Genomic DNA, 12,935 nt, shown 5'->3' on the forward strand with positions numbered 1-12,935 from the left:
AATCTCTACTTCTTTGAATTTTTTATAATTTTTTAGATATGGGTTGGATATTGTTTAAATAAATTAATTACACTTAGAGGATGTGAAATTGAGACCCAAAAAAAAATCAAAATCCAAAAATACTTAAAAACTAGTAAGGATACGAAGAATATGAGGAATCTTCACTTTCTTCGCATCCTCCCAAATCTCCACTTCTTTTAATTTTTATTTTTATTTTATAAATTTGGACCTCATATAACTTCTCTATTGTTTTAATAGGTTAATTACTCTTAGAGGGTGTGGAAATGATGCCTCACATTTTTCATACCCTTCCAAATCTCCACTTCTTTGAATTTTTATAAATAAAAAAAAATTGACCTCATATGGGTTGAATATTGTTTAAATAAGTTAATTACACCTAGGGGTGTGGAATTGATGCACAAAAAAAATTGAAATCCAAAAATAATAATAATAAATAGCAAATATATGAAGAATGTGAGGAATGCTCACATTATTCGTACCCTTCTAAATCTCCGCTTGTTTGAATTTTTTTAAAAAAAATTGGTTCTCATATGGCTTGTATATTGCTTAAATATATTAATTACACAGAGGGTGTGGAATTGATGCCCAAAAATATTAACAAATTAGCAAGAATGTGACAATCGTACCCTCCCAAATCAACACTTTTTTTTTTTTTACCTCACATGGTCTCTATATTGTTCAAATTAATTACACTTTAGGGTTGTAGAATTGATGCCTAAAAAAAATCAAAATCCAAAAATACTAAATAATTAGTAAGGATACAAAGAATGTGAGGAATCCTTGCGTTCTTTATACCTCTCAAATCTCCACCTCTTTGAATTTTTTTTTTTTTTAAATTTAGACCTCCTATGACTTGGATATTATTTAAATAGGTTAATTACACTTAGGGTTGCGAAATTCAAGCCCTAAAAATTCAAGGACCAAAAATACTATAAAAAGAAAAAGATCCAAAGAATTCGTGGATTCCTCAGTAATTGGTTATTGTAAAGATCATATATTTTTGTGTTGGTATGGGATTATTTCCTCGGCATGTGCTTGTTGACTGGTTGGTAACCTGGACGATGAGTTTTTTTGTATTTTTTTATTCACCTAAACCCCACGACGGCCACCAAAACCCAATGATTATGTCTACTTTCCCTTCTTCCATCCAGCTTCAAGGGCATGAGTCTTGCTTCGATAAAGACACAAAAGGCAACGATCATAATTGGGATCATTGGAATAAGGTTGTTGAACCATCAACATTCAACAAAACTAGAAGATTTTCAAGCTTCATTCGACAATGGCTCCTAACTTTGATGATGGCGATTCACTGTACAACTTTGTGGTCAGAGATGGCAATGGAGTCAAAGGCATGGTGGATCTTGGCCTAGAGAAGGTGCCAGAGCAATACATTCAGTCGCAGCATGAGCGCATAGACAAGCTCAAAGCAAGTTCCTATGATCGACTGCCAATAGATTTGTCAATGCTTGATGGACCTCAGCATAGCCAAGTGGTGGGATTGATAGCTGAGGCAGCCGAGGGGGTTGGTTTCTTCCAAGTTGTGAACCATGGGGTGCCCATTGAAGTGCTGGAGTCGGTTAAGAGCGCGACGCATGAGTTCTTTGGACAAGCGCCTGAGAAGAAGGCGGTGTATAGGAAGGGGTGAGCCCTAGCCCATATGTGAAGTATGGGACGAGCTTTGTGCTTGAGAAAGAGAAAGCATTGGAGTGGAAGGTCTATGTTAGTATGGTGCATACGAGCGATGGCGAAGCACTTGAATTTTGGCCTAACGAATGCAAGTAAGAATTTTTTAATTGACCCTAACCTATGAGTATTATATATTCTTTGGTGATAACTTGACAGATATGTATACTACTCATGCCTCATGACTAAGTTCATGGTTTAAACTATATAGGCATATAAAACTTTCAATATGTGAGACTCTTTCAATTTTTCACATAAAGTAAAAATCATCTATATATATTATAGAAATATTTGATTAAAATTGATGAAATAATTCCTAAATTGTGAATCTAACCCTTCCCATATTTTTTCTTAAAAATTAACCCTTTTTTTTTTACATAATTGTTCTTTATTATTTTAAGTATTTATATGTAAATTTTTAAATAAAATATTATTTTTATAAGAAAATAGTGAGGGCATTTTTGTCAAAATGAGATAAAAAATGATATAGACTTAAATTTTAAATATTAGGTTTTCATTGACCGTTTTAATCAAATAACCGATTATTAAATGTGTTATTTCTTGAAATGTTAGAAACTTCTACCCATGCAATGTGGAATATTGTAGTAATCCTCTCATATATCTTTGTCATAACCCATGGATTAATGCATGGCTTAATTACTATATTTTTTACTAGAATTAATTTTGATATTATTTATGTCCCATATAGCTTAATTACTATATTTTTGGCTAAGATTTAATTTTGATATAATTGATATCCTGATTCGTGCCTAATTGGTGTCTCAGCTGATTCGTGTCCAGTTGGTGCTCCTTGATTGAGGGATTAATCAACAAAATTTATAACCTATTACACCATATACTAGGGTAGCAAAGACAAAGCTACTATAGCATAGTGGCTCTAGGATCGTTCATTGGGATGGCTTTTCACTTCACAAATGATATTAATTCAAAGCTGAATTGGTGCCTTTTCATTTCAAGGTTAGCTTTAAAAGAAAACATAAAGACGTTTGAATGAAAAAGGAAAGGGTTTTAAACTAACCAAAAATAGTAACTGATTTTACTTACAAAGAAAAGTGTTTCTTGGAGTTTAGATCACTGGGCTCAGATTCCTTGTACAAAAAGGGAGTTCCGGTCACTTGTTTCTTTTCCTCGCATTAGAGAATTAACATATAGTTCCTTCTCCAACCGGTGTTGTACAGATGTTTCCCATTAATGGGTTCAAACACTAAATCCCTCTCACTGATGCACTTTGCAATGGCTCATACCTCTCACCTAGCACTTGCCATTCAAGATGATCTTTAACCTTGGATTACCCGTCAAAAGCTCGCAAGAGATAACTAATGGATGTCTCCTTGGAGTCCAAAAGCTTACCAAGTGTTGGCTATTCTAGAAAATCCTACCTTCAAACCACCTCCCAGAGGCTCGCAAGGGGTAAACTAGTGAATCTCCATGGATGGAGATCACTTGCCTTACCAAGTGTTGGCCCAGGTGATTTAAAGGTGTTTTAAGTTAACTAAAAAGATAAAAACCATTAACGGGTCACTCTTTCTCTTCATTTAAAACTAAAACAACAAAACTTCCAATTTATGCATGTGGAAACTTACCCGGTTACCTTAGCTCCAAGAGACGAAGAGCCTAGCCTCTCATCCTCTGAGGAAAAATCCTCAGAGTTTGGTTGGCTAGAAAGAAAACTAAAGAGAAAACAAGAATATAAAGAAGAAACAGAGCAAGTGCCCTGTTCGTTAATTTCACATATATTTTGGTATATTACATATATTTCTCCATTTGTTTCAACGGATGCAAAGGAGTATAAATAGAGAAGCTTTCCATCCTTCCTAGCTAAGAATCTTATGATTGGTGGATTACAAGGAGAAGAATGGAAATTTATACAAAATATCTAAAAGAAAAGATCTCGTGTGGAGTCGGCAAAACAGGGGAGGTTTCGCACAGGGGTGTGCGAAATTCGCACACCTGTGCGAAATTCGCATACCATTCAGAAGGTGTGCGAAATTTTCGCACACCTGAAGCAGTTTTCTTCCGAAGGTCATAACTTCCTCGTTTCAGCTCCAAATCATGCACGGTTTGAAGCGTTGGATTCTTGACTTCCTGAGCTTTGAAATGGTATATAGAATGTAGAAAATGGACTTCGGGAAGTGCTCCAAAAGTGCGAAGGAAGACTGCAGCTGCTGTCCTCTGTTTTCTTCACTCTGTTTTCCTCTTTGCTTTTCTCCTTTGCTTGCTTTGAACGAATTTGGCAAAGGGCTATGGAGCTCCAAATCTTGGTTCTTCATGAATTTGAGCTCTTCATTGCTTTGCCATGGATTCCAAATAACTCTCCTCAATCTCATAATGCTTTGGTGATCAAAATACTAACAAAAACACCAAAACTTACACATTTTGATTAGAATTGATTGAAAGGGGCCTTAACATGCTAATTGGGTTAAAAGACACTAACTACTACTCAAAAGTGTTTAAAAGGATTAATTATAAGCTATCAAATAGCACTTTTTGAGTAGTAATCATATCCCATATAAATATTATATACTTTGAACCTATTAACCTTTTGCAATTTGAAAACATGGTTCTAAGCATGTTAAAGAGTGTTCTTTAGTAACTATTCCTAGACCTTCAAGTGACATACAACAAGAAGATTCTTATATAAATGGTTCATATTGTATAGAAATATTCATTGTAGTAATTTATGAAATGTGCAAACAAATCTAACTCCAGATTGGTAGCTGATTAGATCTATATATCTATATACTAAAAAAGGAATGAGAAACTTGCGAGATGGTAGAGTGGTCCACTTACATGGAGCACTTTTTAGACCTTGTTTATGATAAACTTCATGGCATGTAATATTATACATATTTTCCGTAGGGAAGTAGCGCTAGAGTTTCTAAAGGCATCCATCTCAATGATGAGAAGAATACTAGAAGTGGTAATGGAGAAGCTTGAAGTAACACTAGAGGAATCAAGAATTGACGGCCTCATTGGTTTAAAAATGGTGAACATGAACTTCTACCCCACCTGCCCCAACCCTGATCTTACCGTTGGCGTGGGACGCCACTCTGATATGGGCACGTTAACGATGTTGCTACAAGATGGTATCAGTGGATTATATGTGAAAATGGAGGAAGACATCACAGGTGCTGGAAAGAAGGGAGAGTGGGTGGAGATACCACCCATACCAGGCGCATTGGTCATCAATGTTGGTGATACATTACAGGTTAGAATAATACTGATATACTTACAAAATTCAGTTATAGAGGTACATAAAATCATTCTCAAATGGACATTTCTTTGATATGAATGTATGCAAATTTTCAGATATTAAGCAATGGGAAGTACAAAAGCGCAAAACATAGGGTACCACAAGCACTCAATCCAGAGTGTCGATCCCTATATTCACCATTCCTAGACCAAATGAGAAGATCGGGCCATTGCCTCAAGTGGTTGAGAGAGATGGGGTTGCTCATTATCGCGAGGTTGTCTATGAGGAGTACATGAAAAACTTTTTTGGGAAAGCTCATGAAGGGAAGAAGTCACTAGATTTTGCTCAGATCGACTCCTCTTGAAGCAAAAACTAATCGCATATACATTATTATGGTTTTTTTTTTTGCATGGTTGATCATCCAAAAGTGATTTGCCTTGACGTCAAACAAATGTGGCATAGGGCTAAATAAATTGTCCTCAAGCATGTCTTTCTTTAGTAAATTAAGAATCATTTGCCTTAATAAAGATTACGTGTTTCACTTGTGTCTTAGTTAAGTTTTTGTGGTCCCAATTAAGGTGCCATTTTGATCAACATCATTTGCAGACAAATTGATAAAAGGATCAAAGGCTAACTCTTGTTAATTATATATGCCATATAGTTGATGATGCCATTAATTTATAGATCAGTTCATAAAAGTAATTTGAAACTCTAGGAAATAAATCTTATTATATATGGTTCATTAAGCTTGAAAAATATTTAGGGAACAAGAATGTTTTAGACCAACCAATCCATCTACCTTACCTATAAAGATTTCACGGACTTTGTGCATAGGAAAACATGACCATGGTGTTAGCACTCACCTCTTCCTTCTTGTTAATGATCACTATAACATATGTGCTTATAATTTTTCATCATCCATGGAATGACTAATTTCTAGTTTTTTTTTTTTTCATATTCATCATTTTATGACTATTCATTATCAAATTGATTCTTCTCTAATTTTCTTTTCATCAATCAAGGCATTAAAATGTTGCCCAAGAGAAGATGCATGGACAAGCTTTGACTTGTTTGATTCAAAATTCATTAGGAATTACTTATTGTTTCTTCAATTTAAGAATTGATTTTATGTTTATGTTTATGTTCACATTTAGAGGGCAAGCCAAAATTCTTGAGAGACATGTTCTATTAGCCTATGTTGGAGTACATAGCAAATTCTTCAACAAGGATCTTCTACTTTGATCATGGGTGCCACTAGGTAGCTTTAGGCATCCATAATAGATAGTTGGGAGACTAAAAAATGATAATATAGTAACTCACATTGTATGAGAATGAGTGATATTGTAGATTACCATCACCTTTTTGGTGAATAAAGATTTCTCTCATTCTCTCCATTATTATTATTATTATTATTTTACCTTTTATTTTATTACTAGAGTAACAGTTTTGAGTATTTCGACAACCTATTTATGGCTTGTTGGAGACTGGGAGGCCATGTTAACGGTTATCACCATTGGTCATCAGTCATCACTAGAGTTTAACCTTGGCTTGATGGCCCAAAAGCCCATATGTACTAACTTGGGCTTTAAAATGAAATGGGCTTTGATGATTTGGTCGTTTTCAACTTTGGGCTTATCTTTGAGCATGTTTATGTGATGTTGTGTTTGGTTGGGCTGCCCATGGATTGAAATATTGCATCGGCCCAAGCAGCATGTCAATGGGCCTAAATGGGTTGTTCCTCTTGCATTTCTTCTTCTTCCAAGCTCTTGGATGTGATAGTGTTATCAGAACTCAATAAATGTTGCCTTTGTGCTTGTTCATTCTTTCATTTTTATGCCAAAGACCTGAATTTTTTTTACTCAAAATCAGAAATTGAAAAACAAAGATCTAAAATGAAAATGGCTTATTTATTAGCTTTGAGATTTGTATTGATACTTATAAAAATTATTCCTACTTCTAAAATAGTTATTAAAAAAAAAAGAAGAAAAAAAAAGCTTTTGACAAAAAAAAAAAAAAAAATTGTTATTATTGTAGAGAAGAAAGTAGAAAGGCAAGAAATTGAGGAAGAAGAAATAAAACACTAATAATGAAGTTGAATAATATTTCATTACCAGATCTCCCTCTTTTATAAAGTGCAATATATATATATATATATATATACATCAATATGAACAATCATCCACAAATTCCTACAATGTGATAAATTCGCATATATTGTTCAAATCTTATTAAAAAATCAATGGAAAAAAGCTTAGTAAAGGAAAAAAGAGTATAATATTGTTCAAATAATTTAACCATTATGATTGTCTCATTAAAAACTTTACTAGTAAAACCTTATGGGACAAAATATGGACAAAGGAAAAAATGGTGCAATATATCTATATCAGTATTCTCCCTCTCGTTTAGATATGATTATGTTTTCTTCAATACTTTGACTAGTAGATCGATCTCTTAATCTCTGTATTCCAATATTGTATCTTAATTTTTTTAATGTAGTCAATGGTAACATTTTTGTAAATAGATATAGTAATTATCACATGACTAGATCTCTTGAACATCAATTTTTGTGTTATCTTGGAGCTTGTGAGTGTAAAAGACTTTGGGGAAGATATACTTAGTTATGTCATATTTTATAAATCCACATTTAATTTGTGTAATATAAGCAACATTATTTTCATGTAACTTAATAGGATTATCTTTGATGGAGGATAGTCCACATGATTCTCGAATGTATAATTAACCTTAATTATATACATTCATGACTTGCTTCATTGATTGTGAGTATCTCTAAATGATTTGAAGAGGTGATTACTATTGTTTGTTTGACTGATCTCCATGATATTGTCGTACTACCATAGGTAAAAATACATGCCCTATTTGAGATCAAGCTTTATAGGAGTTTAAAAGATAGTTAACATTTGCATATCCAAGTAATTAAGATTCTAATCATTTCAAATAAAATAAACCCATGTCGATTGTTCTATGAAGATATTACAGTATATGGTTAATTCTATTCCAATATTTTTGAGTTGGTGCAGAACTATATCTTGTAAGCAAGTTAAGAAAGGACATTATATATGGTTGCATACAATTTGTAAGATATATTAGTACACCAATAGCATTAAGATAAGGTACTTCTAGACTAATTAATTCTTTGTTATCTTCTTTAGAATGAAAAAACTCATTTTTCCCTCCAAGTGATTGAACTATCATTCGAGAATTTAATAGATGTGATTTATCCATATAAAAGTGCTTTAAGAATTTCTCTATATATGTTAACTAATGGACTAACATTTCATTTGGAAAGTACTCTATCAGTAAGCCAAGATAGAACTTTGTTTTCCTAAAGTCTTTCATTTCAAATTCTTTCTTGAAATCATTTGTTGTTTTTGTGAGCTCTTCAAAAGTCCTAACAAGATTTAAGTCATCAACATATATTGGAATAATTGCAAATCCACTTATGAATTCTTAATAAAAACACGTGGACATATAAAATTATTCACATACCCTTCTTTTAGTAAGTATTTGTCAAGGTGATTATACCACATATGTTTTAATTGTTTCAATCCATATAAGGATCATTGTAGCTTGACAAAATACATACTACAAGGATTGGTAATATTTGCTTCAAGCAATTTAATTCTTCAAGGATTTTCATGTGTATATTGTTATCCATAGATCCATATAAAAATGTCGTAAACTAAGACTAACAAACTAATTGAAAATTAAAATGTGATTTCATCATGATGAGAGAATGTGTTTCCTTGTAATAAATACCAAGTCAAAAAAAGAGAGAAGTAAAGTCAAAGCTTTCTCCTTTCCATTGCTCATACTTTGGAGTGTTAACATCGTGGTTTGAGTTATCAGGAGGAAGATCTTGGGTGTACGAGACCTCTAGATTTTTCAAGCATGTTCTTCATCGGATGGATTTTAATTCAGGGACATCCATATCACAAGTATGAGTTTCAAATCTCTAGATCTTTATTCTAAAATAGTTTTGAAGTCATTTTTTTCTATTGCTTTAAATCTAGAGATCCCTAAGGATAGATGCATGCACTCTAAGAGATCCATGGCATGGGAACAAAGTAATTCAGGGTTCCCAACAATATTTACCTTAACATTGGGCATAACCCTTTTTTTTTTACTTGTCAGTTTTGGATTTATGTATTTCATGGACTTATACTTCCATAATATTAGGAAGTTTCTTCTACTAAATGATCGTATGTTATTATATATACTTGCTATTCGCCTATTATAAATGATTCATGTTTGGATTTATGCATTACTTGATATCTTGTATTGTTTTCCAAATATCTTCACTTTAGTTTCTTTACATTATATACTATCTATAGTTTATAGAATATTTTGATAGTAGCCATTAGTTGGACTAAAAGCTAGTTAAGCCCACTAGCGGATCACCTAATTCAACCAATTGAGCATGTTTGTATTTTAACAATTACCTATTATGTATGTACCTCCAATGGCTAGCATACTGGTGAACCAACTAAGGTTAATAGGTTAAGGTAAATTATACCTAATAGCTACTCTGACTTTCTATCTCATATGTGAGATCTCATTTAAGCTTTAATTGTTAGGAGAGCTTTGTGATTTTACTACTCATCAATCCAAAAGCTTTCAACACCTTGTTTAAGTGCATCACCTTCAACCCTACTTTTCATTTATGTCATCTTCAACTTAAACTTGTGCTAGGATTTTGTGCTATTAACTTTATTAAATTATTACATTTTGTGTCTATTCAAGAGTGAGAAATGTATTGAGGAAAAGTGTAAGAAGGTGTCTTGGAATCAAGAATCCAAGTTTAAAGAATTAAGGTTTGGTTGAAGTCTTAAAAGTTAGTTTAACCCTTAACTTAGAGCTTCAGAAGGGTAGACATAGGACAATATAGGGCAAAACCACTATAAATCTTATATTTATGAATTTCTTGCCTTCCGTTTATTCACTTTATTATATATTTAGTTAGTCATTGTTGGTAATTATAGTTATTTGCATCCATTTCACTAATGATGATAAATAAGAAGGCAAATTAGAATGAAACTCGTGTTTAATAAATAGTGAAATTGGATTCAAATTGTTCATTGTTTAGTGGTCGATCGTGTGAATTTTTTTTTAATTTATTTATTTGCAATTTTAATTAATTTAATGCAATTGAAGGCTCTTTGAGTTGCTCAAGTGAAAGTGATCAAGCTACAAGTGGTTTAGCAAATACTTCAAATGATGCTCCAAGATCGAGCCAGAGGCAGGATATTCTTGAGGAAGCCAAAGTTGTTCCACTTGGGTTAAGGATGGGAGGTTTTCAATTTCTGGTTTTGTTTCTTATGAGTGTACATGGGATTTGAAGTGCTTACATTTGAATTGCATGGAAGGAGGATAGGAATTCACCAACCCTTCTTATGTCTTATTAATTATTATAAGTTGCTATATTCTAACATACATAAAATTGTGTGCTGAGCAACTAAACAACACTTTCATTTGTTGAAGATCTCTTAAAAATAAGTTGCCAAAATCACAAGGCAAGAACAATGATTAGTGGAAAATACTATACTGTAATCAAAGTAGTTGACCGACTAATATACCCATTATCCACATAAACTGGTAGTGGTTAGTGGCAAAGAAAAAATTCGGCCTCTCCTTGCTAGCCGTTGGTCGGCTAATATGCTCATTGTCCACATAAAGTGGCAATGGCTAGTAGTAGAGAAAATATTTGACCGCTTCTCACATACGCTGGATCAATCCCTGTTTGAATTTTGAAGTTTTAAAAAATTCATACCCCTGATGAGAATCTCCATTTGTTTGAAGTTTAAAAAAAAAAAAAAATAATAATTCACATTCATATGACTTTCATATTGTATAAATCGGCTTGTTAAACTTAGTTGCTTAGAAGCTGAGAAATATTTTCACATTCTTCGTATCTTCCCAAATCTCTACTTCTTTGAATTTTTTTTTAAAAAGTTTAAACTTCATATGGGATGGATATTGTTTAAATAGGTTAATTACACTTAGGGGATGTGAAATTGATGCCCAAAAAAAAAAAAAAAAAAAAATCAAAATCCAAAAATACTTAAAAATTAGTAATACTCACATTCTTTGTTTCGTTCCAAATCTCCACTTCTTTGAATTTTATTTTATTTTTTAAAATCTTGGACGACTTCTATATTACTTAAATAAGTTAATTACCCTTAGGGGGTGTGACTAAACTTCTCTGTTGTACCAAAATACTTAACCTTTTTACGTAGTAACTCTGGTAAAGAAAAACTAGAGAAAGAGTCATTACAACTTTTGTAGTACTTTGGGTATCGTCCTCAAGGACAGACTTATGGAAATTGTTAATACTATAATAAATGAATTGCTTTTGTTTAAATCCTAAAATGAAAAATAATACGTGAATGAAGTGAAACTAAGTAAAAGAACTAAATTAATATAAAAAAAACATATATTGATTTTTAATTCAATCGATTCAAGTTTGGGGCTTTCCACAATCCAACTTAAGGTATAGAAATAGAGAGAACAAGGGTTTCTTAAGTAAAGTGATCTTAGGGTTTTGGGATCCTTGGCCGCTTACGATCAATTTGAGTTCTATAACTCAAAATTGCATCTGAAACCTAATTTTTCATTTTTAAAACAGATTCCTAGAACCATCAAATAAATTAGATTGATTACCAGTTTAAGATTTGACTTTTTAACCCTTCCTACTCCTTATAGCTTTGTTTTAGGGCAAATAACGATAGGGAATACAAGGATAACTAATGATCAAGAATTACCAAGAATCACTAGTATCGGGTAATAACCTATCGTATCATTCCCCAAACTAACTCACTAGGATAGCATAAAAAAAATGATAAATTGTCACCCAACCAATAATTAATCTCATTGTTATAATAATTTACCCATTACCCCTATAGGTTTCCTAGCCCTTAGGTTTTCATGCTTTAAGCCCCAAGTTGGCTTTTTAGCATCTCATGGAGGTGATGTCACATTTACAATCTATAATAGGGTAAAAATTCATAATTTGAATCAAAAGAAACTAAAAACAACATATTTAATAAAGAAGAAAAAGAAAGCAAACCAAAGTTCTCGTCTTCTTTCACCTTCAATGTCAAACTCTCCGAAAAAAAATTCCTAAAATAATATTTATATAATATTACCAATTACCTAATATGTGACACACTCTCATTTGCCACTTATTACAAAATAATTACCTAAAAATGATTAAAAATAATGATAAAATGGTGATTTCTAGTTGTGTTGTGTCCACTTAGGGCAGATAGAATGTCCTAGATGCAATTCCCGAGGTAAAGGAGGCGAAACATCAAAGTGACAGTAGGTGAATTCGAAATTGGGGTCATTTTGAATTGGATTTCAAATTCATAAGTTGAATTTCGAAATCATTTCGAAATGGCTCTTCAAATTTGCACAGTTGTCTTCAAATGATCATAACTTCTTCATTTCAACTTTGATTTACACACTGTTTGAAGCATTAGACTCCTGACTCCCGATCTTCGAAATGATATATAGTATGTATAAAATGAACTTTGGAAAGTGCTCCAAATTTGGTCCTCAAAATCAGAGTATATGTTGCCATCAGATTTTGAGTTATAAATTTCCATGTAGCTAAATCTTGCTTCATGTCTCATTTCTTATGTTTTCTTGCCTTCTTTCTTGCTCCATAATGGTCATTTCTCATCTTCCAAACTCATGATATCCTCTTCTTGCCTTTCCTCATGGTCCATGAGTCTTGGCTTACTTTTTTCCTCATTTAACCATTTCTTGATCTTTCAATATTTAAAGCGATTCAACTTGCACCATTTTCTTCCCTTGAACCTGAGATAAATATTCAAAATATAAGTTAAACTCATGACTAGGGCCTTAGCATCGATTGAGGTCAAGCTGGGTGATTTGAATGTCCTTTGGTGCATAAATCATATCGAATATGTGTCATTAGAGCACATATTTTGGCTCCAATTATGGTGTGGAAATGATGTCCAAAAATATTGAAATC

General features: G+C 32.6%; 1 pseudogene; it reads left to right on the top strand.

The window, feature by feature from the left end:
• Window positions 1-1,206: 1,206 nt before the first annotated feature.
• Window positions 1,207-5,470, top strand: LOC117910865 (annotated as a pseudogene).
• The last annotated feature ends 7,465 nt before the right edge of the window (window positions 5,471-12,935 follow it).

This window comes from Vitis riparia, chromosome 3 (assembly GCF_004353265.1).
Source record: "Vitis riparia cultivar Riparia Gloire de Montpellier isolate 1030 chromosome 3, EGFV_Vit.rip_1.0, whole genome shotgun sequence".
NCBI lineage: Eukaryota > Viridiplantae > Streptophyta > Magnoliopsida > Vitales > Vitaceae > Vitis > Vitis riparia.